Source organism: Rhinoderma darwinii, chromosome 10 (assembly GCF_050947455.1).
Source record: "Rhinoderma darwinii isolate aRhiDar2 chromosome 10, aRhiDar2.hap1, whole genome shotgun sequence".
NCBI lineage: Eukaryota > Metazoa > Chordata > Amphibia > Anura > Rhinodermatidae > Rhinoderma > Rhinoderma darwinii.
Window position 1 is genome coordinate 67,022,399 of NC_134696.1, and position 27,064 is coordinate 67,049,462.

Here is a 27,064-nt window from a genome sequence, read left to right on the forward strand (position 1 = left end):
GGAAGAGTGCACTATGGCAAACCGTAAAATGGTAGAAGCAGTAGATAGAGCCTTGCGAGATATCAGAAAAAATGACCAGCCCATGGGTGGTATGACAATGCTTTTCTATGGCGATTTTAGGCAGACTTTGCCAGTCATACCACGAGGAACGAGGGCAAATTTAACTAGAGCCTGCCTAAAGAGCTCAAGTCTGTGGCGCAATGTTATACCGATGCATTTAACAATAAATATGCGGTTGCTAACAAGAGGCGACCCAAATGCACAAGAGTTTTCAGATTTATTACAAAAAATTGGTGACGGCACGTATCCATAAGAAGAAGGGAAAGATATTTTGCCTGATAATTTATGTTGTACTGTTCCATCACTGTGTATGGTGACCCAACGCAAATAACAAAGCATGAAAAGATAAACTTTCCTCACGAGGACAGGGGCATCGATGTCCTCCTCTGGCTCCCAAGACCTCTCTTCTGGACTGAATCCCTCCAATCCACCAAATAAAACATCCTTCCTCCCACCTTCTTGGTGGCCAGAATCTCCCTTACTTCGAAAGTCCCTGACGAGCCACCAGGAGCCACTGCGGAACTAGGAGTCGGGGAGTAGCGGTTCAGGACCACGGGCTTCAGCAAGGAGACATGGATGGCGTTAGGTATCTTGAGGGTAGGAGGCAGCCGAAGCTTGTAAGACACCGGGTTAATCTGTAGCAGGATCTCGAAGGGTCCGAGGAACCTAGGAGCAAATTTGCAGGACAGCACCCTCAGCCAAATATTCTTTGAATACAACTAGACCTTAGTACCTGGAAGAAACCGAGGAGGATCCTATCTTCTAGTTTCTGCCGTTCTCTTCATGCGGTCCCCCGCCAGCAGGATAGAAGATCGGGTCTGTTGCCATATCTACAGAAAGTCCCTGAAGGTAGAGTCAGCTGCAGGTACCTGGGACATAGTAGAGACAGGAAGAGGTATTCGAGCTTGTTGGCCGTAGACGATGAAGAACGGACTGGAGGTGGTGGACTGTGGTTATTATAGGAGAACACTGCCCACTGGAGCAGCTGCACCCAGTCATCACGCCGTCTGGAAACAAAGTGACGCAGATAGTTCTCCATAATCTGGTTAATCCTCTCGACTTGCTCATTGGATTGGGGATGATAGGCCGAAGAGAAGTCCAACTCTTCACCGAGGAGAATGCAGAGTGCTCTCCAAAACTTCGAGGTGAACTGGACCCCTCGATCCAAGACAATATGCAGAGGCAAGCCGTGCAGACGGAAGATGTGTTAAATTAAGCGGTAGGCCAATCGCACAGCAGAAGGCAGACCAGTCAAGGGAACAAAATGAGCCATTTTAGAAAATCGATCCACCACCACCCGGATCACACTGCAACCCGCAGAGAGAGGGAGATCCGCGACAAAGTCCATTGCAACATGCAACCAGGGAGCAACGGGCACAGGCAGCGGGTGGAGCAGACCAGCCGGTCTGTAACGGGCAACTTTATTTGCTGCGCATACCGTACATGAGGAGACAAAGTCCATGACGTCTTTGGGCAGCGTGGACCACCAGAACTGAAGGACGATTAGATCTTGAGTCTTACGTGCACTCTCGTGACCTGCCAGCTTGGAACTGTGACCCCAGCGGAGGATTCTTCCTCTGTCTGCCAGACGTACAAAAGTCCTTCCCAGAGGAATGTCCCTAACTTGCAGAGGGTTCACAGAGAAGATGCAGGAAGAATCAATAATATTCTGTGGGGACTCCACAGTGTCCTCTGTAGAAGTGGTAAAAGCAGTAGATAGAACCTTGCGAGATATCAGACAAGATGACAGCCCATGGGTGGTATGACAATGCTTTTCTATGGCGATTTTAGGCAGACTTTGCCAGTCATACCACGAGGAACGAGGGCAGATTTAATTAGAAGTATTGATTAGTATTAATTTTGACTTTTCAGATTTAATTAGAGCATGCCTAAAGAGCTCAAGTCTGTGGCGCAACGTTATACCGATGCATTTAACTTGACCTGCCTAGGTAGAGTCGTGCGTTAACCTTAGATCATCCTATCCCCCCACCCCCACTTTAGTAAAGACACGTGACACCGAGGTTGGATGTGAAATGGCCACAGCAGCCGTTTATTAATTTCACAGTTTTATAAAAACAATTTAAATCCGAAACATTCGGATAACTAGTTAGGAATCCGCCATAGAATTCCTCCTAATAATTCACATGACCCAACATGGGTCAGAATCGTAAATAACAATTTAACGTTAACATTAACCCGAGCAGAGGAAGTCCTTGAAGCCCCTTCAGATGTTCCTTTTTAAGAACACACCGAATTAGCCATCTGCAAACCACCAATTACCTCCAGCCGTAAACCAGCTCGGAAGCACCGTTCACCTCTGCAGATGGCTCCAACCACTAGAAGTCCACTTCAAGGGGATAACACCCGATGAAGCCCTCAAGTGATATACCGACCACTAGAAGTCCACTTCAAAGGGATAACACCCGATGAAGCCTTCAAGTGATATACCTTCTACCAGAAGACCACTTCAAAGGGATAACACCCGATGAAGTCTTCAACCATGTACCTTTTTTGGGGGACGCATACCCCCGATGCGACCCCCCCACCATTTTGTACTGACTGGCCTCAAGGACTCCCCCCGCCAGCTGCCATGACAACAGAACCTACTCCGGAAAAAAGAAAACATGTTAGATAAGCACACAAATAAAACACAACGCCCATAGACGGACGTACATAAGACCTAAGGAGTAACAAAACCAAGGGTGGGAGGGTGGGAGCTTACTGTTCTTGTGTTACTCCTCCCGCTGCTTCCGGCTCAATGCCGAGAAACAGCGGGAAGCGCAGTAACGGCCCCCCCGTCCCCCTTAACTCCTCCCCGTCCCTCCTCCAGCTCCTTCCAACTCTCCCTCACCTAATTAACCCTTTCCCTACCAGGACGGTCATGTCGGCTTCCCTTAATCCCTGCGGGCTGCGTCCAGCCTCTTCTTGACCTGCCTAGGTAGAGTCGTGCGTTAACCTTAGATCATCCTATCCCCCCACCCCCACTTTAGTAAAGACACGTGACACCGAGGTTGGATGTGAAATGGCCACAGCAGCCGTTTATTAATTTCACAGTTTTATAAAAACAATTTAAATCCGAAACATTCGGATAACTAGTTAGGAATCCGCCATAGAATTCCTCCTAATAATTCACATGACCCAACATGGGTCAGAATCGTAAATAACAATTTAACGTTAACATTAACCCGAGCAGAGGAAGTCCTTGAAGCCCCTTCAGATGTTCCTTTTTAAGAACACACCGAATTAGCCATCTGCAAACCACCAATTACCTCCAGCCGTAAACCAGCTCGGAAGCACCGTTCACCTCTGCAGATGGCTCCAACCACTAGAAGTCCACTTCAAGGGGATAACACCCGATGAAGCCCTCAAGTGATATACCGACCACTAGAAGTCCACTTCAAAGGGATAACACCCGATGAAGCCTTCAAGTGATATACCTTCTACCAGAAGACCACTTCAAAGGGATAACACCCGATGAAGTCTTCAACCATGTACCTTTTTTGGGGGACGCATACCCCCGATGCGACCCCCCCACCATTTTGTACTGACTGGCCTCAAGGACTCCCCCCGCCAGCTGCCATGACAACAGAACCTACTCCGGAAAAAAGAAAACATGTTAGATAAGCACACAAATAAAACACAACGCCCATAGACGGACGTACATAAGACCTAAGGAGTAACAAAACCAAGGGTGGGAGGGTGGGAGCTTACTGTTCTTGTGTTACTCCTCCCGCTGCTTCCGGCTCAATGCCGAGAAACAGCGGGAAGCGCAGTAACGGCCCCCCCGTCCCCCTTAACTCCTCCCCGTCCCTCCTCCAGCTCCTTCCAACTCTCCCTCACCTAATTAACCCTTTCCCTACCAGGACGGTCATGTCGGCTTCCCTTAATCCCTGCGGGCTGCGTCCAGCCTCTTCTAGAGATGAGCGAACCGGGACAACCGAACCCGGTTTCGGTCCGAACTTCCGGAAAAGTTTGGTTCGCAGCGAATCCGAACTTCACCGGGTTCGGCCGAACCCGTTTTGACCGAACCCGGCTACATTTTGGCGCCTGCCACATGTTACATCTAAAATGGAGGATTTCACGAGATCACCTGACATCAGGCTACCCCATAATGCCTTGCAAACGGCTCTCCCAGCCAATCGGGAGGCAGCATAGGGGCGGGCTCAAGCCTGCAATAAAAGTCTATGCACGGAGCTCAGCAGCCATTTTACAGAAAGGAGCTGTAGGAATAGCATCTCTGTGCAGTAAGGGAAAGCTTTAGGAATCTAAAAGGCAGGAATCCAGCAATCGAAGGGGTTCATCCACTACTCACTACTCAGCCAGTGTGTTAATACACTTTTATAAGGGGCTCATCCCCGTTGCATCCAACTTGCAATACAGGCATGCTTTGTAGTACTACAACGTCCATCATTCCCTGAGTCAGTGCACAGTGGCTGATAGAAATTCTCATTCATTGCCATTTGCCAAGCCAGTGTCAGTGTGAATACGCTTTTAGAAGGGGCTCATCCCCGGCCGTTAACATAACAAACAAATAACAATCCAACTTGCAATACAGGCAGCATTTGTAGTAGTAGTGGTACTATAAGGCCCAGCATTCCCTGAGTGCACTGCGGCGTGGCTGATAGAAATTCTCAATCATTGCCATTTGCCAAGCCAGTGTCAGTGTGAATACGCTTTTAGAAGGGGCTCATCCCCGGCCGTTAACATAACAAACAAATAACAATCCAACTTGCAATACAGGCAGCCTTGGTAGTAGTAGTAGTAGTACTACAAGTCCCAGCATTCCCTGAGTGCTCTGCAGCATGGCTGATAGAAATTCTCATTCATTGCCATTTGCCAAGCCAGTGTCAGTGTGTTAATACGCTTTTAGAAGGGGCTCATCCCCGGCCGTTAACATAACAAACAAATAACAATCCAACTTGCAATACAGGCAGCCTTTGTAGTAGACGTAGTACTACAACGCCCAGCATTCCCTGAGTGTACTGCAGCATGGCTGATAGAAATTCTCATTCATTGCCATTTGCCAAGCCAGTGTCAGCGTGAATACGCTTTTAGAAGGGGCTCATCCCCGTTGCATCCAACTTGCAATACAGGCAGGCTTTGTAGTACTACAACTCCCAGCATTCCCTGAGTCAGTGCACAGTGGCTGATATAAATTCTCATTCATTGCCATTTGCCAAGCCAGTGTCAGTGTGTGAATACGCTTTTAGAAGGGGCTCATCCCCGGCCGTTAACATAACAAACAAATAACAATCCAACTTGCAATACAGGCAGCATTTGTAGTAGTAGTGGTACTATAAGGCCCAGCATTCCCTGAGTGCACTGCGGCGTGGCTGATAGAAATTCTCAATCATTGCCATTTGCCAAGCCAGTGTCAGTGTGAATACGCTTTTAGAAGGGGCTCATCCCCGGCCGTTAACATAACAAACAAATAACAATCCAACTTGCAATACAGGCAGCCTTGGTAGTAGTAGTAGTAGTACTACAAGTCCCAGCATTCCCTGAGTGCTCTGCAGCGTGGCTGATAGAAATTCTCATTCATTGCCATTTGCCAAGCCAGTGTCAGTGTGTTAATACGCTTTTAGAAGGGGCTCATCCCCGGCCGTTAACATAACAAACAAATAACAATCCAACTTGCAATACAGGCAGCCTTTGTAGTAGACGTAGTACTACAACGCCCAGCATTCCCTGAGTGTACTGCAGCATGGCTGATAGAAATTCTCATTCATTGCCATTTGCCAAGCCAGTGTCAGCGTGAATACGCTTTTAGAAGGGGCTCATCCCCGTTGCATCCAACTTGCAATACAGGCAGGCTTTGTAGTACTACAACTCCCAGCATTCCCTGAGTCAGTGCACAGTGGCTGATATAAATTCTCATTCATTGCCATTTGCCAAGCCAGTGTCAGTGTGTGAATACGCTTTTAGAAGGGGCTCATCCCCGGCCGTTAACATAACAAACAAATAACAATCCAACTTGCAATACAGGCAGCCTTTGTAGTAGACGTAGTACTACAACGCCCAGCATTCCCTGAGTGCACTGCAGCATGGCTGATAGAAATTCTCATTCATTGCCATTTGCCAAGCCAGTGTCAGCGTGAATACGCTTTTAGAAGGGGCTCATCCCCGTTGCATCCAACTTGCAATACAGGCAGCCTTTGTAGTACTACAACGCCCAGCATTCCCTGAGTCAGTGCACAGTGGCTGACATAAATTCTCATTCATTGCCATTTGCCAAGCCAGTGTCAGTGTGTGAATACGCTTTTAGAAGGGGCTCATCCCCGGCCGTTAACATAACAAACAAATAACAATCCAACTTGCAATACAGGCAGCCTTTGTAGTAGACGTAGTACTACAACGCCCAGCATTCCCTGAGTGCACTGCAGCGTGGCTGATAGAAATTCTCATTCATTGCCATTTGCCAAGCCAGTGTCAGTGTGTGAATACGCTTTTAGAAGGGGCTCATCCCCGGCCGTTAACATAACAAACAAATAACAATCCAACTTGCAATACAGGCAGCCTTTGTAGTAGACCTAGTAGTACTACAACGCCCAGAATTCCCTGAGTGCACTGCAGCGTGGCTGATAGAAATTCTCATTCATTGCCATTTGCCAAGCCAGTGTCAGCGTGAATACGCTTTTAGAAGGGGCTCATCCCCGGCCGTTAACATAACAAACAAATAACAATCCAACTTGCAATACAGGCAGCCTTTGTAGTAGACGTAGAACTACAACGCCCAGCATTCCCTGAGTGCACTGCAGCATGGCTGATAGAAATTCTCATTCATTGCCATTTGCCAAGCCAGTGTCAGCGTGAATACGCTTTTAGAAGGGGCTCATCCCCGTTGCATCCAACTTGCAATACAGGCAGCCTTTGTAGTACTACAACGCCCAGCATTCCCTGAGTCAGTGCACAGTGGCTGATATAAATTCTCATTCATTGCCATTTGCCAAGCCAGTGTCAGTGTGTGAATACGCTTTTAGAAGGGGCTCATCCCCGGCCGTTAACATAACAAACAAATAACAATCCAACTTGAAATACAGGCAGCCTTTGTAGTAGTGGTAGTACTACAAGGCCCAGCATTCCCTGAGTGCACTGCGACGTGGCTGATAGAAATTCTCATTCATTGCCATTTGCCAAGCCAGTGTCAGTGTGAATACGCTTTTAGAAGGGGCTCATCCCCGGCCGTTAACATAACAAACAAATAACAATCCAACTTGCAATACAGGCAGCCTTTGTAGTAGACGTAGTACTACAACGCCCAGCATTCCCTGAGTGCACTGCAGCGTGGCTGATAGAAATTCTCATTCATTGCCATTTGCCAAGCCAGTGTCAGTGTGTGAATACGCTTTTAGAAGGGGCTCAACCCCGGCCGTTAACATAACAAACAAATAACAATCCAACTTGCAATACAGGCAGCCTTTGTAGTAGACGTAGTACTACAACGCCCAGCATTCCCTGAGTGCACTGCAGCATGGCTGATAGAAATTCTCATTCATTGCCATTTGCCAAGCCAGTGTCAGCGTGAATACGCTTTTAGAAGGGGCTCATCCCCGTTGCATCCAACTTGCAATACAGGCAGCCTTTGTAGTACTACAACGCCCAGCATTCCCTGAGTCAGTGCACAGTGGCTGATAGAAATTCTCATTCATTGCCATTTGCCAAGCCAGTGTCGGTGTGAATACGCTTTTAGAAGGGGCTCATCCCTGGCCGTTAACATAACAAACAAATAACAATCCAACTTGCAATACAGGCAGCCTTTGTAGTAGACGTAGTACTACAAGGCCCAGCATTCCCTGAGTGCACTGCAGCATGGCTGATAGAAATTCTCATTCATTGCCATTTGCCAAGCCAGTGTCAGTGTGAATACGCTTTTAGAAGGGGCTCATCCCCGGCCGTTAACATAACAAACAAATAACAATCCAACTTGCAATACAGGCAGCCTTTGTAGTAGTAGTAGTACTACAAGGCCCAGCATTCCCTGAGTGCACTGCAGCGTGGCTGATAGAAATTCTCATTCATTGCCATTTGCCAAGCCAGTGTCAGTGTGTGAATACGCTTTTAGAAGGGGCTCATCCCCGGCCGTTAACATAACAAACAAATAACAATCCAACTTGCAATACAGGCAGCCTTTGTAGTAGTAGTAGTAGTACTACAAGGCCCAGCATTCCCTGAGTGCACTGCAGCGTGGCTGATAGAAATTCTCATTTATCGCCATTTGCCAAGCCAGTGTCAGTGTGAATACGCTTATAGAAGGGGCTCATCGCCGGCCATTAACATAACAAACAAATAACAACCCAACTTGCAATACAGGCAGCCTTTGTAGTAGACGTAGTACTACAAGGCCCAGCATTCCCTGAGTACACCGCGGCGTAGCTGATAGAAATTCTCATTCATTGCCATTTGCCAAGCCAGTGTCAGTGTGAATACGCTTTTAGAAGGGGCTCATCCCCCGGGTTTTGATTCAACTTGCTGCACTCCAGCAGTGAAATGTCTGGTAAAAAAAAGGTTGTGAAAGGACGGGGTAGAGGAAATAACACCCATGCCGTCTCCTCTTCCAGTCCAAATGTTGGATCTGTTGGTGCCAGACCCAGTACCAGCATTTGTAGCACAAGACATGTACCCAGTTCCACTAGTAGCATCAGCCATGTGCCTGCTGGTAGTAGTAGCAGCAGTATCAGCAAGCCAGACTTGTCCATCTCCTCCGGTGGGCGGGTTACTTTTGACAATACGGCCATTGTGGACTGGTTGGCTGGCTCGCGGTCATCTCAGCTGGAAGACTCTGACGATCTGGCTTCAAGCCAGGTTTCGTTGGATTACAGATCCTCTATAGTTCCTTGGCACAGTGACAGTAGTAATATAGGTATTTCTAGCGTTTCCATTCCATCATCTATGTCTTCGCTCCCCCTTCCTAGCGGGAAGCCATCTTTCCTGAGAGTCCTAAGAGACATCTCCTCGGGTGCGAAGGAAGATACTGAACAACATAGTGATGATGATGATTTGTTTTCCGCGAGTCAGCCAACGGAGTGTGTTGCGGCGGTGGTGGAGGTGGAAGCGGTGTCCGAGACGCATAGCTGCGGTAGTGGGGTTTTGGTGGTGGTAGCCGTGGTGGCAGATGCAGTAATGAGGGGGGCATGGAGCCCGCCATGATGTTACATCACATTCACAACACAGTGACAGAAGTGGCGGGGATGATGAGGAAGGCTATGATGATGATGTTGTTTTAGACAGGACGTGGGAACCAGGTGACGAGGTGATGACGGCGTCAGAGGAGGAGGGTAGTAGTGGTGGCACTGGCCGTGATAAACAGCCAAGCCGAGGTAGGGGCAGAAGTCAATCTGCAAAACGTTGCAGCGGTAGGGTCAGCTCAGGAGCCGGTGACGGCGACACTGATGCTGGTGTAGGCTCCCGAAAAAAGCCTGCCAGACAAGGGGCAAGCTCGGGTGGTGGTGGTGGACGTGGTATTACCTCTTTACGGTACTCTGCCGTGTGGCAATTTTCCTGTACCTTCCCGGAGGATGAAAACATGGCACACTGCCGTATCTGCAAGCAGAAAGTAAGGCGTGGGCAGGGCAGCAATGTAGGAACTACCGCTCTACGTAAACACATGGAGCGGCATCACAAGGCCATGTGGGACAATCGACATGCCCCACCATGATCATGTACATCTAATGAAGACCCCTCTGCAGCTGCTGCTGCTGCTCCGAGTCCCTGTCATCTAAGTAGTAGCCAGGCCTTATCCACCATGTCGTTTTCATCATCATCATCACTGTCATCTAGTGCTCCTAGCACTAGCAGTTATCCATTACGGAATCGTTGTCCAATAAGCAACAATATATACCCAGTCATCCACTTGTCGTGTGGCTTAATTCACCTGGCTAAGTTGTTGGTGGTGCAGACGCTGCCGTACCACCTGGTCGACTCCGCCGGCTTCAAGCAATTGATGGCGTGCGCTCAGCCTAGGTGGCGAATACCTAGCCGACATTACTTCTCCAAAACAGCTGTCCCTGCCTTGCACAAGCATGTGGAGGAAAAGGTGTGCCAGTCCTTGCAATTATCCGTGTGCAGCACGGTACATGCCACCGTCGACACGTGGAGCAGCAACTATGGGCAGGGACAGTACATGTCTTTCACGGCCCACTGGGTCAATATTTTGCAGTCCGATGCACCACCGCAGCAATGCCAGGCATTACCACCTCCACGCTTGTATCTTTCTGGTTCAACTCCGGACACCAGGCGCCTTCCATCCTCCTCCTCCTACTCCTCCTCCTCCTTGCCTTCCTCCTTGGAGGTCTTCCCGTCCCCGACAGGACACAGCGTATCTTCAACTCCTCCTCCCTCCTCTTTTCATAGGTGCAAGGTGAAGCGCCACAACGCTGTCTTACACCTGCTGAGCCTGGGCGAGAAAAGCCACACAGGGCAGGAGCTGCTGCTGTGCATCAAGGAGGAAATCGCATGCTGGCTGTCTCCTCTGAAACTCACACTGGGCAATGTTGTCTCTGATAATGGCAAGAACGTTGTGGCTGCACTGCGTCTAGGTCACCTGACACACGCTCCTTGCATGGCACTTGTGATCAATCTGGTCATAACACGCTTCTTAAAGTCATATGTTGGTTTGAAGGGTGTGCTGGCCATGTCCAGGAGGGTTTGCGTTCGCTTTAGACGTTCGTATGCATTTAAGCACGCCCTCCTGGACTTGCAGCGTCAAAACAATCTCCCAGAACACAGCCTGATTTGCGACGTTCCAACACGCTGGAATTCCACCCTGCACATGTTGGACTGTCTGTACGAACAGCGGAAAGCCGTGAATGATTTCCTGATGCAGCAGACGGGCAGCGTTTGGAGCCAGTGTAATTTCGAGCTCAGGCACTGGCAGCTGGTTAGAGACGCATGTCGCGTTTTGAGGCCCTTTGAAGAGGCCACACGATTTGTGAGCCGTGATGCTAGCGGAATGAACGATGTTATGCCGCTGATATTCATTATTCATTATGATGTTGAGGAGGAGGATGAGGATGAGGAAACAGGACCTGAAGAGGAGCTGGATTTGGAGATGGAATCACAGGAAGGGATAGTGGACGAAGCAGCCGAACAACATGACAGTGATGGTGGTGATGACGAGTCTGACGACGACCTTGATGATGGACAACCATGGCAGTATGGGGTGGAGATGGAACCAACCGGGCCCTCTGAAACGCTGGCCAGGATGGCGAGCTGTATGCTTCGTTACTTGCGCGCTGACTGTCGTATTGTTAGCATGAAGCAAAGAGATGAGTACTGGATAGCCACACTTTTAAACCCTCGGTATAAAGCCAGAATGGGGGAGCTTTTTGCGCCTTCCGAGAGGGAGGCAAAATTGGCTTATTATCGAGAGAAGCTATGCAGCCAGCTTGTCACGGCTTTCAAACGGCAAACACCTGCTGCAAGCATGTCTGACCGGGGGGCCACTCTCCGCTCCCCACTGTCTCATCGTTCCACCGCCTCTGCGAGCATGCTTCCGTGGTGTACAGCAGAATATCTGCTGTTGAAGTAATATCGCTGGCATCCTGGCCAGAGTGACCAAGCTAGAGACCCCTGATGATAAGTACAGAAACGCGTAGGGTCGGGTTAAATGAGGAATCTTAGCATAGGGGACAGTGGCATTGTTGTATACCTTAGCATTAGGAGTATCTGGTGCGGTTATCGCGGGCTCTAATGTGTTTTAGAGTCAAAACTACTGTTATACCCATGTTTAAATGTTGATTCCAGATTGATATCTTTTATAATATACCTAGTCATAGAGGGTTCACAACTGAATCAGGACTTGGTAGTTATTGTTTAATAAGTTTTTAATACACACGGTGGGGCTTTTTCACAGTGGTGATTGTACCCCTGTTTTTAGAGAGTTATGAAATAAAGTTATATTTTACTCATATATCACTTCAGTGAATCTACCAATTTTCCTATATTGTGGGAGCACAAATTATATATATCGTTTAATACAGTGAATTACTACCTCTAGTACCACCAATACACAGTGGCGGATTATCATATGGGCGATTCGGGCGGCCGCCCGGGGCCCGAGGCTCCCAGGGGGCCCATGGCAGCCCGAACCGCACATCATTTTACAAACCTATTCAGCGCGCTAGCGCTGCTACAAGCCGAAGATGAGGAGGGGAGGAGCAGAGAATTGGCCGGGATCCAGGGGTAGGACACGCCTCCCTGACAACTGCGGGCTGTTCTGTTACTCCAAAGCTGCAAGAAGAGCCGGGCGGGCGGTCACCGGCGCTGAGGTTAGTTGGCTTATCCTCCTGCCCAACTGGTTCCCGACCGCTGGCTGTATTTTTACGGCCAGCGGTCAGGGACGGGTCCTTAAAACCCGAGCCATAGACTTTCTAAGGCTCGGGTTTTAACTTGCTGCCCGCACGATCGGGCAGCTGAATGTCGGGTCTCCGGCTGTCAGTGACTGCCGGGGACCCTGAGGAGAAGACAGAAGCAGAAGCTATTCTGCTTCTGTCTTCTCCGATGTCTTACACAGCGTTCAATGAATGCTGTGTATAGGAATAGAGACAGCAGCAGCGGCGCTGTCTCTATTTCTCCCGGTGATCATATGACTGGTCACATGATCGCCGGGTGCCGTTAGTGGCAGACTGTTGCTGGGTCTAACTAGACCCAGCACAGCCCTATTAGTGACAATCGTCACTATGAGAGGGCTGATTTCCCCTGTAACTGGGGCTGCTGTGCAGCTCCAGTTACAGTGGAAAAACATGGTGTAAAAGAAAGAAAAAGTATATATAAAGTTCCCCAAAGGTCTTTTTTGACCTTTGAGGATCAGACCACAGTAATAAAAAAATAATAAAGTAAAGTGCAAAAAAAAATTAAATAATAAATACACATAAAATACCCACCCCAAAAAAAACGTTCCCCCCTGCCAATCATTGTTGTAACGCTAGCGCTGACCCAATTACCCTAATATAGACATGTAATATATAAAAATTTCCGGTAGACAATGACGATCACAAATAAAAGGTCTATTTTAGGGTAAAACTATGTTATTACCAAAAAAAATAGCTGAAACGTAAAAAAGCTTATTTTTTTACTATTATTTTCAAACTTTATGAATAAAAATTCTAAAATAGCAAAAAAGGTGTGCATAAAAGCGATAAAAAACGAAACCTGCATTGTCTACGGAAAAAATGACGCAAAAATCCCGTCGTTTTAATTTATTTTTTATAAAAATGTGTGTTTGGTGCAACTTTGTAATTACGTTTTATTAAAAAATATTTTCACTTTTTGAGATACAGCTGCTTTGTATCCTGTATCCGTCAGGTCAGCAGGACTGACGGGATCAGTGAAACGGGCCCTGCGCTAAATTATAATCTTAGATGTGATAGATTTGAGGTGGATCCTGCGTGTCACTGATCCTGTCAGTCCTGCTGACCTGACGGATACAGGATACAAAGCAGCTGTATCTCAAAAAGTGAAAATATTTTTTAATAAAATCAATCAATCACACACATACTAATATATATATATATATATATATATATATATATATATATATAAAATTATGGTATAAAGTTTTTAAATGTGTACATAACCTTGTGGCACTATATACAAGGGGGGGCGCTGTGTGCCACTATATACAAGGGGGGGCGCTGTGTGCCACTATATACAAGGGGAGGCGCTGTGTGCCACTATATACAAGGGGGAGCGCTGTGTGCCACTATATACAAGGGGGAGCGCTGTGTGCCACTATATACAAGGGGAGTGCTGTGTGGCACTATATACAAGGGGGGCGCTGTGTGGCACTATATACAAGGGGGGGCTGTGTAGTGCTATCCACAGTGGTATGTGTGTGGCGCTCTTTATAGGGGGGGCTGTTTGGTGCTATTTACAAGAGGGGGAGGGCTGTGTGGCGCTCTCTACAGGGGGCTGTATGGCACTATCTATATGGGGCTGTGTGTAACGCTCTCTACGGGGGGATGTGATATATAGAGGGGGCTGTGTATGGCGATATCTATGGGGGTGTGTAATATCTACAGGGGCTGTGTGTGGCACTATGTACAGGGGGCTGTGTGTATGTGGCGTTTTAGAGTGTGTGGTATTATATTCAGGCACGCAGTGTTTGGTGCTATTATATTTAGGGGCACAGTATGTGGCACCATGATAACTTTATTTTCGTTTATAGGTGTGGAAATGTTGGAAAAGTGAGGAGACCTCTGAGTGGCAAATTCTGCAGAAATGAGTCATGGCCGGGAGAAGTCGTCATGAGCGCTGGACCGGATGGAGAAGAAAAGAGGAAGAAAACTACTAGAATCTGAGACGTCGTCACCTGTGAGTCACTAGATTTATAGAGAATCTGTCACCTCTCCTGACATGTTTATTATAGGAATCCTTGTATTTCACAAAAAGTCTTTCTGCAGTCCAGGACTGATAGACAATTCCCCTTGTCAGGAGGTTGTGTCCCTGCACAGTGTGATACTCTCAGTATGTATGGACACAGCCCTGTGACAAGGGAAATCGTAAGGCTGGGTTCACACGAGCACATTAACGTCCGTAATGGACGGACGTATTTCGGCCGGAAGTCCCGGACCGAACTCAGTGCAGGGAGCCGGGCTCCTAGCATCATAGTAATGTACGATGCTAGGAGTCCCTGCCTCTCTGCAGGACAACTGTCCCGTACTGTAATCATGTTTTCAGTACGGGGCAGTAGTTCCACGGAGAGGCAGGGACTCCTAGCATCGTACATTACTATGATGCTAGGAGCCCGGCTCCCTGCACTGAGTTCGGTCCGGGACTTCCGGCCGAAATACGTCCGTCCATTACGGACGTTAATGTGCTTGTGTGAACCCAGCCTTACACTGTTAATGCTTGCCCAAAAAGGTAGTGTTAAAAATAGTTACGGCGCGGCAGGGCGGCGGTGAGGAAGGGGGGCCCAAGTTTGGGTAACAGCCCAGGGCCCATGGTCTACTTAATCCGCCACTGCCAATAAAAAGGGTCAATTTTTGGAAGGCTTGTGAAAAGCCATTGCTTGTTGCTTTTACATCCATGTATGGATGAACCCCGGCAGGCATCTGCCACCATAAAGGGTAAATTTTTTGAGGGCTAGTCAAAAGCCATTGCTTCTTCTTTTGCCACCTTATATGTATGAACCCTGGCAGGCATTAGCCGCCTAAAATGGTTAATTTTTGTACCTTTTTTAACAATGCATTAAGCATACAACATGCACAAGTGAAGTAGGTTCTGTTAGTTATCACTGTGTCCCATCCGTTTTCCTATAGCCATACATGTTGGCGTAACTTTGACATTAACTTTGCCTTAAAGACAGCTCAAAAGTACTTGGATACACTCATGGGTGACCTAAGAGTGTTATACAGGGCTTCTAGGGCTTTTAAACAGCGTTATACACGATTTTTAGGGGCTTTCTTGTATTACAGGTTCGGTCAGAACTAGTTCGGTCTGAATCGAACTTTTTCATGAAATTCGGCGAACCTGCCGAACCGAACTTTTCATAAGTTCGCTCATCTCTACATTTAACAATAAATATGCAGGCGCGAACAGGAGGCGACCCAAATGCACAAGAGGACGGCACGTATATATAAGAAGAAGGGAAAGTTATTTTGCCTGATAATTTATGTTGTACTGATCCATCACTGCAAGACCTCCTTTGTACTTTGTATGGTGACCCAACGCAAATAACAAATCATGAAAAATCTTGGCTATGCGAAAGAGCTCTTTTGACTCCTCGCAACGACCAGGCACCAGCAATAAACTGTGAAATATTGACGTGTGTTCATGGGGGTAGTGCAGAATATATCTCTATCAATAGAGTCATTGAACAAGAAGATGCTACCAACTATCCGGTCTTCCATCACACAAAATTAAATTAAAAGTCAGGGTCGCCATAACTCTCCTTAGAAATTTAAGCCCACCAAAACTATGTAACGGCACCCGACTAAAAATCACAAATCTACAACAAAACGTGATAGAAGCTGAGATTTTAACAGGATGCGGCTCAAGTGATAGTGTTTTTATACCCCGGATCCCCCTCATTCCAAATAATTTTCCCTTCAGTTTTAAACGTGTACAGTTTTCTGTCAGCTTATGTTACTCTATGACCATCAACAAAGCGCAGGGCCAAACGCTGCACGTTGCGGGCATGGACCTCAGTGACAGCTGCTTTGCGCACGGCCAGCTCTATGGGGCTCTCCCCCGTGTTAGCAACTCCACCAATCTTTATGCACACATCCCTGGTGGTTCTACTGTTAACATTGTTTACAGGGAAGCCTTGTCGTAGTGAACCGGACTACTAAAAGAAAACTATTTTCAATTGAAGTTTGTTTATTGTCTTTGTTGTTTTTTTTCACTTTGTTTTGAGTATGGTCCAAGGCTAGGAGTATACTTATAAAAAACAGCATCGGTACGTTTTTCAGTGGTCTGAACGTACAAAGTCGTGGGAACAGCTAGTTTATTCATAAATTTGTACAAGGAATAACAGAGGAATAGCACAACACAGTTGTTCTAAGAAAAGATGCTCCAGAATTGTTATTTAATCGGGAATACAGGTATTTACTAAAACAGACTTGTCGGAAAAGCTAACAGGTCCTCTTTAATGGGTTATGGGCAAGATTGATGATATACATGAAAAGATTCTGTCAAACCCCCTCCCAAAATGATATCCCTCAACTGCCCCATGTTCTACCTTGCACTGTCTCTATATTTGACCCTGTAACACTGAAGAGGTCTCTGTACGTCTCTCCCCTGTCCATCTTACCACATGTCCTCTTGAACCCATAACTACACATCTTGTCCGTTCTATGTCCCCAGCAGTCAATTCCCACTTGACCAAAATGCTCAACCTCTCTCTGTCATTTGAAACTCTCCCATGCTCTAGTCACCCCAGTCCTCAAGAAGCCCATTCTTGACCCCTTCTCCTCTACAAACAATCGTCCTGATTTATTCTTGTGAGAATGCGTGTTCCCCATCATTGACCCGTGTTAACATGGCAATGATCAGTTGGCAAAAGAGCAAACTATCTCATGAATCCCCTACAATCTGTTTTCCATGCTTTCCATTCCACTGAATAAGTATCTAATAATAAAATTAGCACCTTATACCTGTATATTTTACTCTTCTTAGTATATTTAGGTTGTAAGCTCTTAAAGGCAGGTACCTTCTCCTATTGTCTAATTGTTTGTTATTTGTTTTGGTTATTTATCATTTGTTAGTTTCTTCCAAAATTGGAAAGCGCTGCAGAATATGTTGGTGCTATATAAATGAAAATTATTATTATTATCATTATTGTTAAGCCTTTGGTGGACGACTTATACAAGCTCAGTATAAACTCACGTCTGAATACCCAGATGGTGGAACCATGTTTGCAGATTTGCATGTGCCAATAGAGATTGGCTCAATTACTTATGTCCCCTGTATAAATCACGCAGGTGATGCTCAGTCACTTCCTAAAACATGGGATAAGCTGCTATTATGACTAGAATAGCAGGTTACCCCACTTCGTATGTGACTGATTTAACATAATACAGTAGTTCCTAAAGTTATTATACTCAACTGTAATTTATTGTGAATTTATTTTATACACAGAATTTAGCCACCTCCTTTTTTTTGCCCATGTCATTGTAACATCCAGTAGCTTTGTAGACAGGAACCAGATTACTTGGGGCAGGCTGGTACCACATTTCTGCAAGCAGGCTGGTGCCGAATTGCTGGAAGCAAGCTGGTACCGGATTGCTGGATGCAGGCTGTGCCAGATTGCTGTAAGCACCCTGGTGCCGGATTGCTTGAGGCCCCCAGAGGGAACGGGATACCGACAGATAACAGACTCTGGATACAGGATACCAATAGGTAACAGACTCTAGATAAAGTATACTGAGCCTTCGCAGGATAACACTAAATTTGTCCAACATTGCTCAGACACTGGGGACAGATGCAGGATTACTTATAAAGGCCAGGGTGTGCAGGGATAGTCTGGGGACAGTTTTACTGGTGCGCGTGCTGGCCCTTTAAGTACTGGGACTAGCGCGCGCACGCACCCTACATGCCGAGACCGGGGGAGGAGAGGGCAGAGCGCGCCGGCTCCCGGGGAAGGGAGACACTGGCGAAGATGCACTGTCCTGCGGTGATGTCTTCTGGTAAGAGGGTAATGCTGGCAGTCAGCGGCCGTGGACATACAGATGTGGCCGTCTTTACCTTGACTTTTAACACATTAAATAAACAATAGCTAGATCTTTTATCTTTAATTTTTCAATGACTTTTCAATGGTTTTTGTTGTGTGATATCACGCTGCAGCTCTATTGGTACCTCCTTAAACCCCTCCTCTTAGGTCCAGAGCGTAGGAGGAACTTCTTGATTTAGAGATGGGGTGTCCATTTTCTCTTCAGGTTCTCCTCAGGACCAGGACCCTTCCATTCCACAAGATAAAAGGTCTTCCCTCCTACTTTCTTGTAGTCTAGAATCTCCTTGACCTCGAAAACATCTGAAGAACCGCTGGAAGCAGTTGCAGTGTTAGAAGACCTGCTGTACCGGTTGAGAAGATATCAGGAGAGACACATGGAAGAAGTTGGGAATTTTGAGGGTAAGAGGCAGACGTAGTTTGTAGGACACAGGATTGATTTGTATTAAGATTTCAAAGGGACCAAGAAATCTAAGAGCAAATTTGTAGAAAGGAACCTTTAAGTGAATATTCTTGGAGGACAACCAGACTTTAGCTCCGAGAGGGAATTGGGAAGGTGGCCTTCTCTTCCTATCAGCGTATTTCTTCATCCGCGCCACCGCCTGCAAGATCGTTGACTTTGTTTATTGATAGATTTGGAGAAAGCCTCCGTGGGAAATATGGAGAAGTAGCAGTGGATTCACTTGTATAATTATTATATGAGAATTTGGCCCAAGGAAGATGTAGCCAGTTGTCATGTTGAGCTGATACGAAATGGCGGAGATAGCTTTCGAGTACTTAATTAATTCGTTCAACTTGGCCATTGGATTGTGGATGGTACGCAGAAGAGAAGTCCAGTTTTACGTCCAGAAGTTTACACAGAGCTCTCCAGAATTTGGATGTGAACTGGACCACACAATCAGATACAATGTGGAGAGGCAATTCGTGCAGACAAAAGACACGCTAAATGAAAAGACTTGCCAGACGAGGAGCTGAGGGAAGACCAGATAGAGGAATGAAATGTGCCATTTTGGAGAAACGATCTACAATGACCCAGACAGTGGTGCAGCCAGCAGAGGGAGGAAGATCTGTAATAAAATTCATGGCAATATGCTGCCAGGGACTATCGGGAACTGGCAGAGGTTGGAGTAGACCTGCATGTGCAACAGCCCAATGGGGATGAGGGAAAGTGCAGAGACCAATGTTGGGAGTTGTAGTACTCACAGTGGCTGTAACCCTCTCACACTCCTGCGGGGCTGGCACAGTGATGGAGGGGGATCTGCATCATGTGATGTGGATATGGGTGGTAGTAGTTGTTGACTCCCCCTGGGGCACGCCCTGTGGTGCTGTCTCCTGGTGGATGGGATTTGGGGTGCCCTTGTTGTTAGTGGTTGCAGTGCAGATTAACACGCAGGAGACGGTGATGTAACTTGGTATAATAATAACAGTTTCTTTATTTGAAGATTGCAGTTTACAGTTCTGTTCCACATTCAAGTTGTTATCCAGTTAGGGCGGGCGAGATGAGCGAGGCTGAGGCAGTTTCCTTTTCCAGATAGACAGCAATATGAGCTTTCTTCTCTCCTGCTTTCTTACACTTTTAAGCAGCTTTGATTCCCTGTATTAATTTCTAGTTCAAGTCAGAAGCTTTCTGAGCTAAATATGCTGTGAGGTCCAGTATTATCTCCACTCTCCTCACAGGTTGTCTTACCTCGTCCCTCTCCTGGAACCGACCCCTCTCTCCCTCTTTTCCTCTAATGCCTCCTGTGAACTGCCTCCGCCCCTCCTCTCTAGCCACCCCCTGCAGGAAATAATAAGTTGTAGTGATGATTCTGCACCACTAGGTGGCAGCATAACACAACATATAATATTATGTACAATGCATTACAATGTAAGCAATACTCCTCTCCATCTTCTTGCTGAAATCAAAACAGGAACATATATTACACATGGCATCTCCTATTTAGTATTGTCAGGACACTACACTATCTACAGGGGGATGTGTGTGGCGCTATCTACAGGGGATATGTGTGATGCAATCTACAGGGGGATGTGTGTGACGCTATCTACAGGGGATGTGTGTTATGCTATCTACAGGGGGATGTGTTTGGCGCTATCTACTGGGGAATGTGTGTGGCGCTATCTAGAGGGGGATGTGTGTGACGCTATCTACAGGGGCTGTGTGTGTGATGCTATCTACAGGGGCTGTGTGTGTGGCGCTATCTACAGGGGCATTGTGTGTGATGCTATCTACAGGGGCTGTGTGTGTGGCGCTATCTACAGGGGCTGTGTGTGTGATGCTATCTACAGGGGCTTTGTGTGTGATGCTATCTACAGGGGCTGTGTGTGTGACGCTATGTACAGGGGCCTTTGTGCATGTGGTGCTTTACTTTACAGTGTTTGACACAATTATATACAGGAGTGCAGTGTTTGGTGCTATTATATTTAGAGGCACAGTGTTTGGCACCATGATCATTTTATCTTCCTTTATTGGTGTAGAAATGTTGCAAAAGTGAGGAAAAGAAGACATCTACAGTGAAGGAAATAAGTATTTGATCCCTTGCTGATTTTGTAAGTTTGCCCACTGTCAAAGACATCCACAGTCTAGAATTTTTAGGCTAGGTTAATTTTACCAGTGAGAGATAGATTATATTTAAAAAAAAAATCACATTGTCAAAATTATATATATTTATTTGCATTGTGCACAGAGAAATAGGTATTTGATCCCTTTGGCAAACAAGACTTAATACTTGGTGGCAAAACCCTTGTTGGCAAGCACAGCAGTCAGACTTTTAGTAGTTGATGATGAGGTTTGCACACATGTTAGATGGAATTTTGGCCCACTCCTCTTTGCAGATCATCTGTAAATCATTAAGATTTTGAGGCTGTCGCTTGGCAACTCGGATCTTCAGCTCCCTATATAAGTTTTCGATGGGATTAAGGTCTGGAGACTGGCTAGGCCACTCCATGACCTTAATGTGCTTCTTTTTGAGCCACTCCTTTGTTGCCTTGGCTGTATGTTTCGGGTCATTGTCGTGCTGGAAGACCCAGCCACGAGCCATTTTTAATGTCCTGCTGGAGGGAAGGAGGTTGTCACTCAGGATTTGACGGTACATGGCTCCATCCATTCTCCCATTGATGCGGTGAAGTAGTCCTGTGCCCTTAGCAGAGAAACACCCCCAAAACATAATGTTTCCACCTCCATGCTTGACAGTGGGGATGGTGTTCTTTGGGTCATAGGCAGCATTTCTCTTCCTCCAAACACGGCGAGTTGAGTTAATGCCAAAGAGCTCAATTTTAGTCTCATCTGACCACAGCACCTTCTCCCAATCACTCCCAGAATCATCCAGATGTTCATTTGCAAACTTCAGACGGGCCTGTACATGTGAATTCTTGAGCAGGGGGACCTTGCGGGCACTGCAGGATTTTAATCCATTACGGCGTAATGTGTTACCAATGGTTTTCTTGGTGACTGTGGTCCCAGCTGCCTTGAGATCATTAACAAGTTCCCCCCTTGTAGTTTTCGGCTGAGCTCTCACCTTCCTCAGGATCAAGGATACCCCATGAGGTGAGATTTTGCATGGAGCCCCAGATTGATGTCAATTGACAGTCATTTTGTATGTCTTCCATTTTCTTACTATTGCACCAACAGTTGTCTCCTTCTCACCCAGCGTCTTACTTATGGTTTTGTAGCCCATTCCAGCCTTGTGCAGGTCTATGATCTTGTCCCTGACATCCTTAGAAAGCTCTTTGGTCTTGCCCATGTTGTAGAGGTTAGAGTCAAACTGATTAATTGAGTCTGTGGACAGGAGTCTTTTATACAGGTGACCATTTAAGACAGCTGTCTTTAATGCAGGCACCAAGTTGACTTGGAGCGTGTAACTGGTCTGGAGGAGGCTGAACTCTTAATGGTTGGTAGGGGATCAAATACTTATTTCTCTGTGCACAATGCAAATAAATATATTTAATTTTGACTATGTGATTTTCTTTTTTTTTTTTTTTATATATATATATATATATATATAATCTATCTCTCACTGGTAAAATTAACCTAGCCTAAAAATTCTAGACTGTTCATGTCTTTGACAGTGGGTAAACTTACAAAATCAGTGTAATGATGGGGGTAGGGAAACAGACAAGTGAGCCCTAATCTACCCGCCACTCAGTCCCTGCCTACTTGCAACGACCCGCCCTAGGCGACGGGGTACAACTGGGCGACGGTCCCTACGCTCAATGACTGCATGACAGACAAACAGACAAGGGTACAAAGAAGCTAAGGGAAATGGGGCAGTTGCCCACGGCAACATCGTGAGCAACAAGAGAGGTAAACGAGCCGAGTCAAACCAGGAGTGTACGAGGTACCAAACGCAGAGCAGGAGAGTAGTGAACAAGCCGAGTCAAACCAGGAGTGTACGAGGTACCAAATGCAGAGCAGGAGAGTAGTCAGTAAGCCAGGGTCAATATGAAGCAGGGTAAAATAGTTCAGAAGTTGCAGCAGGGCCAGGAAACCAAACGAGAAGAATCACAAGCAAGGAGGAACAGGAAAGGCAGGTATAAATAGACAGAGGGCGGGAGCTAGCTCCGTCTGGCCAGGCTGTGATAGGCTCTCCCACTCCTAAGCCTGCCATCCTGAGTGGTGGAAGATGGAGTCAGTTTCACAGACATAGAAGCAGGAGCAGACTGATTACCTATGGGCGTAGACACAGAAGCTGTGCCTGGCAAATATTTTACAGTACCCCCCCTTTTATGAGGGGCCACCGGACCCTTTCTAGGTGAACCTGGTTTATTGGGGAAACGAAGGTGGAACCTCTTGACCAATACCCCAGCGTGAACATCCCGGGCGGGTACCCAAGTCCTCTCCTCAGGCCCGTATCCTCTCCAATAGACAAGGTACTGGAGGGAGCCTTGGACCATCTTGCTGTCCACAATCTTGGCCACCTCGAATTCCACCCCCTCAGGGGTGAGAACGGGGACAGGAGGTTTCCTAGAGGGAGCCAAGGACGGGGAGCAGCGTTTAAGGAGGGAGGCATGAAACACGTCGTGTACTCGAAACGATGGGGGCAACTCCAGTCGGAAGGAGACAGGATTGAGGACCTCAATGACCATGTACGGCCCTATAAACCGGGGAGCAAACTTCTTGGACGGGACTTTAAGGCGCAAGTTCTTTGACGAAAGCCACACCAGATACCCGACCATAAACAAGGGGTTAGCAGAACGACTTCTATCTGCCTGAGGTTTTTGTATTCTCTGGGACGCCTCTAGGTTCTTCTGAACCTGGGCCCAGACTGTGCACAGTTCCCGATGAACGACCTCTACCTCGGGATTGTTGGAACTACCAGGTGAAACAGAGGAGAACCGTGGATTAAACCCAAAATTACAGAAAAAGGGGGAGACCCCTGACGAGTTACTGACCGGGTTATTAAGGGAAAATTCGGCGAGGGGAATGAATGAGACCCAATCATATTGACAGTCAGAGATAAAACACCTTAAATATTGTTCTAGAGACATTAGTCCTCTCAGTTTGACCATTAGTTTCAGGATGGAAGGCAGAGGAGAAGGACAGATCAATCTCCAACTTTTTACAGAAGGCTCTCCAAAACAATGAAACAAATTGTACCCCTCAGTCAGAAACAATATTGACAGGGACCCCATGGAGACGCAGGATGTGTTTGACAAACAAGGTAGCTTAGCATTGGGTAGTTTCTTGAGGGGCACAAAGTGGCACATCTTACTGAAGCGGTCTACTACAACCCACACCACCGACTTGCCTTGAGATGGAGGCAAATCGGTGATGAAATCCATGGGGATATGGGTCCAAGGTCTCTGGGGAATGGGCAAAGAACGTGGTAAGCCCGCTGGTCGGGACCTGGGAGTCTTGGACCTAGCACAAACCTCACAAGCGGCGACGTAGGCCTTAACGTCTTTAGGCAACCCAGGCAACCCAGGCCACCAATAGTTTCTGGCAATGAGGTGCTTGGTACCCAGGATGCCTGGATGACCAGATAGTGCGGAGTCATGATTTTCCCTAAGTACCCTTAGCCGGAATTGCAAGGGAACAAACAGCTTGTTCTCAGGAAGGTTCCCGGGAGCTGAACCTTGATCAGCCGCAATTTCAGAGACTAAATCAGAATCAATAGAGGAAATGATTATACCTGGAGGCAAAATACAAGCAGGATCTTCCTCCGAAGGAGGGCTGGCCATGAAGCTACGCGACAGTGCATCTGCCTTAATATTTTTAGACCCAGCCCTATAGGTAACCAAAAAGTTGAATCTGGTAAAAAATAACGCCCATCGAGCTTGTCTCGGGTTTAGCCTCCGGGCAGATTCTAGGAAAACCAGATTCTTGTGGTCGGTAAGGACCGTTACCTGGTGCCTAGCCCCCTCCAGGAAGTGGCGCAATTCTTCAAATGCCCATTTAATGGCTAAGAGTTCGCGGTTGCCAATATCATAGTTACTCTCAGTGGGCGAAAACTTCCTGGAGAAGTAGGCACAGGGACGGAGATGGGTGAGGGACCTGGTACCCTGGGACAAGACAGCCCCCACTCCCACCTCGGACGCGTCAACCTCCACGATAAATGGCTCCATTTGGTTGGGCTGAACCAGCACCGGGGCCGAGATAAAGCACTTCTTAAGGACCTCAAAAGCCTGGACAGCCTCAGGAGGCCAGTGGAGGAGATCAGCACCTTTGCGAGTGAGGTCCGTAAGAGGCTTAGCGATGACCGAGAAGTTAGCAATAAATCTCCTGTAATAATTAGCGAACCCCAGGAAGCACTGTAACGCCTTCAGGGAGGCAGGTTGGACCCATTCCGCCACAGCCTGGACCTTGGCGGGGTCCATGCAGAATTCATGAGGAGTGAGGATTTGACCCAAAAATGGTATCTCCTGCACCCCAAACACACATTTTTCGGTCTTCGCAAAAAGTTTGTTTTCCCGAAGGACCTGGAGCACCTTCCTGACATGCTCAATGTGGGAGGACCAGTCCTTGAAAAACACAAGTATGTCATCAAGGTACACTACAAGAAATACCCCCAGGTAATCTCTTAAAATCTCATTTATGAAATTCTGGAAGACCGCGGGAGCATTACACAACCCAAAGGGCATGACGAGGTATTCAAAATGACATTCGGGCGTGTTAAACGCAGTCTTCCACTCATCCCCCTCTTTGATGCAGATAAGGTTATACGCCCCCCGTAGATCAAACTTAGAGAACCATTGGGCCCCCTGAACCTGATTAAAGAGATCGGGAATAAAAGGAAGGGGATACTGGTTCCTTACAGTGACCTTATTCAAGTTACGGTAGTCAATGCATGGCCTAAGACCACCATCCTTCTTCCCTACGAAGAAGAAGCCAGCACCTACCAGAGAAGTAGAGGGGTGAATGTAACCCTTGGCCAGGCATTCCTGGATATACTATCTCATGGCTTCACGTTCGGGACAAGAGAGATTAAATATCCTACCCTTAGGGAGCTTAGCTCCTGGTACCAAATCGATAGCGCAATCGTATTCTCTATGAGGAGGTAACAGTTCGGAGGCCTCCTTAGAGAAAACATCAGCGAAGTCCTGAACAAACTCAGGTAGCATGTTCACCTCCTCAGGGGGAGAAATAGAATTAACAGAAAAACATGACATCAAGCATTTATTACCCCATTTGGTAAGATCCCCAGTATTCCAGTCAAACGTGGGATTATGCAACTGCAACCAGGGAAGGCCTAAAACCAAATCGGACGATAATCCCTGCATCAACAGTACAGAGCACTGCTCTAAATGCATGGAGCCAACAAGGAGTTCAAAAACAGGGGTATGCTGTGTAAAATAACCATTAGCAAGAGGAGTGGAGTCGATACCCACTACCGGGACAGGTTTAGGCAAATCAATCAAAGGCATAGCTAGAGACATAGCAAATTCCACAGACATGATATTAGCAGAAGACCCTGAATCCACAAAGGCACTGCCGGTAGCAGACCTACCACCAAAAGAGACCTGAAAGGGAAGCAAGATTTTATTACGTTTCATATTTATGGGAAATACCTGTGCGCCCAAGTGACCTCCCCGATGATCACTTAGGCGCGGAAGTTTTCCCGCTGCTTATTCTTACGCATAGGACAGGTGTTCACTTGATGCTTGTCATCCCCACAATAGAAGCAGAGACCATTCTTCCTGCGGAACTCTCTACGTTGTCGGGGGGACACGGAGGCCCCGAGTTGCATAGGTACCTCCGAGTCTTCCGTGGAAAAGCGAAGCAACGGAACCTCGGGAGGCATCATGGGGGAGTCAGAGGGGAAAACAAAAAAACGTTCAAGTTGTCGTTCCCTGAGACGTCGGTCAAGTCGTACCGCTAAAGCCATAACCTGGTCTAGGGAGTCAGAAGAGGGATAGCTAACTAGCAGGTCTTTCAGGGCGTTCGACAGGCCCAACCTAAACTGGCACCTTAAGGCAGGGTCATTCCACCGAGAAGCTACGCACCACTTCCTAAAGTTAGAGCAATACTCCTCAACAGGTCTCTTACCCTGACGTAAGGTCACCAGCTGACTCTCGGCAAAGGCAGTCCTGTCAGTCTCGTCATAAATGAGTCCGAGAGCAGAAAAGAAAAGATCAATGGAGGAAAGTTCAGGGGCGTCAGGAGCCAAGGAGAAGGCCCATTCTTCTGGCCCTTCCTGGAGCCAGGACATAATTATACCCACCCCCGGGCTCTCAGAACCTGAGGAGTGGGGCTTTAAGCAAAAATAGAGCCTACAACTCTCCCGAAAGGAGAGAAATGTCTTCCGGTCCCCTGAGAACCGGTCAGGCAACTTGAGGTGGGGTTCAAGAGGAGAGGTGAGGGGCACTACTATGGTAGTGTCAGGCTGGTTGACCCTCTGAGCC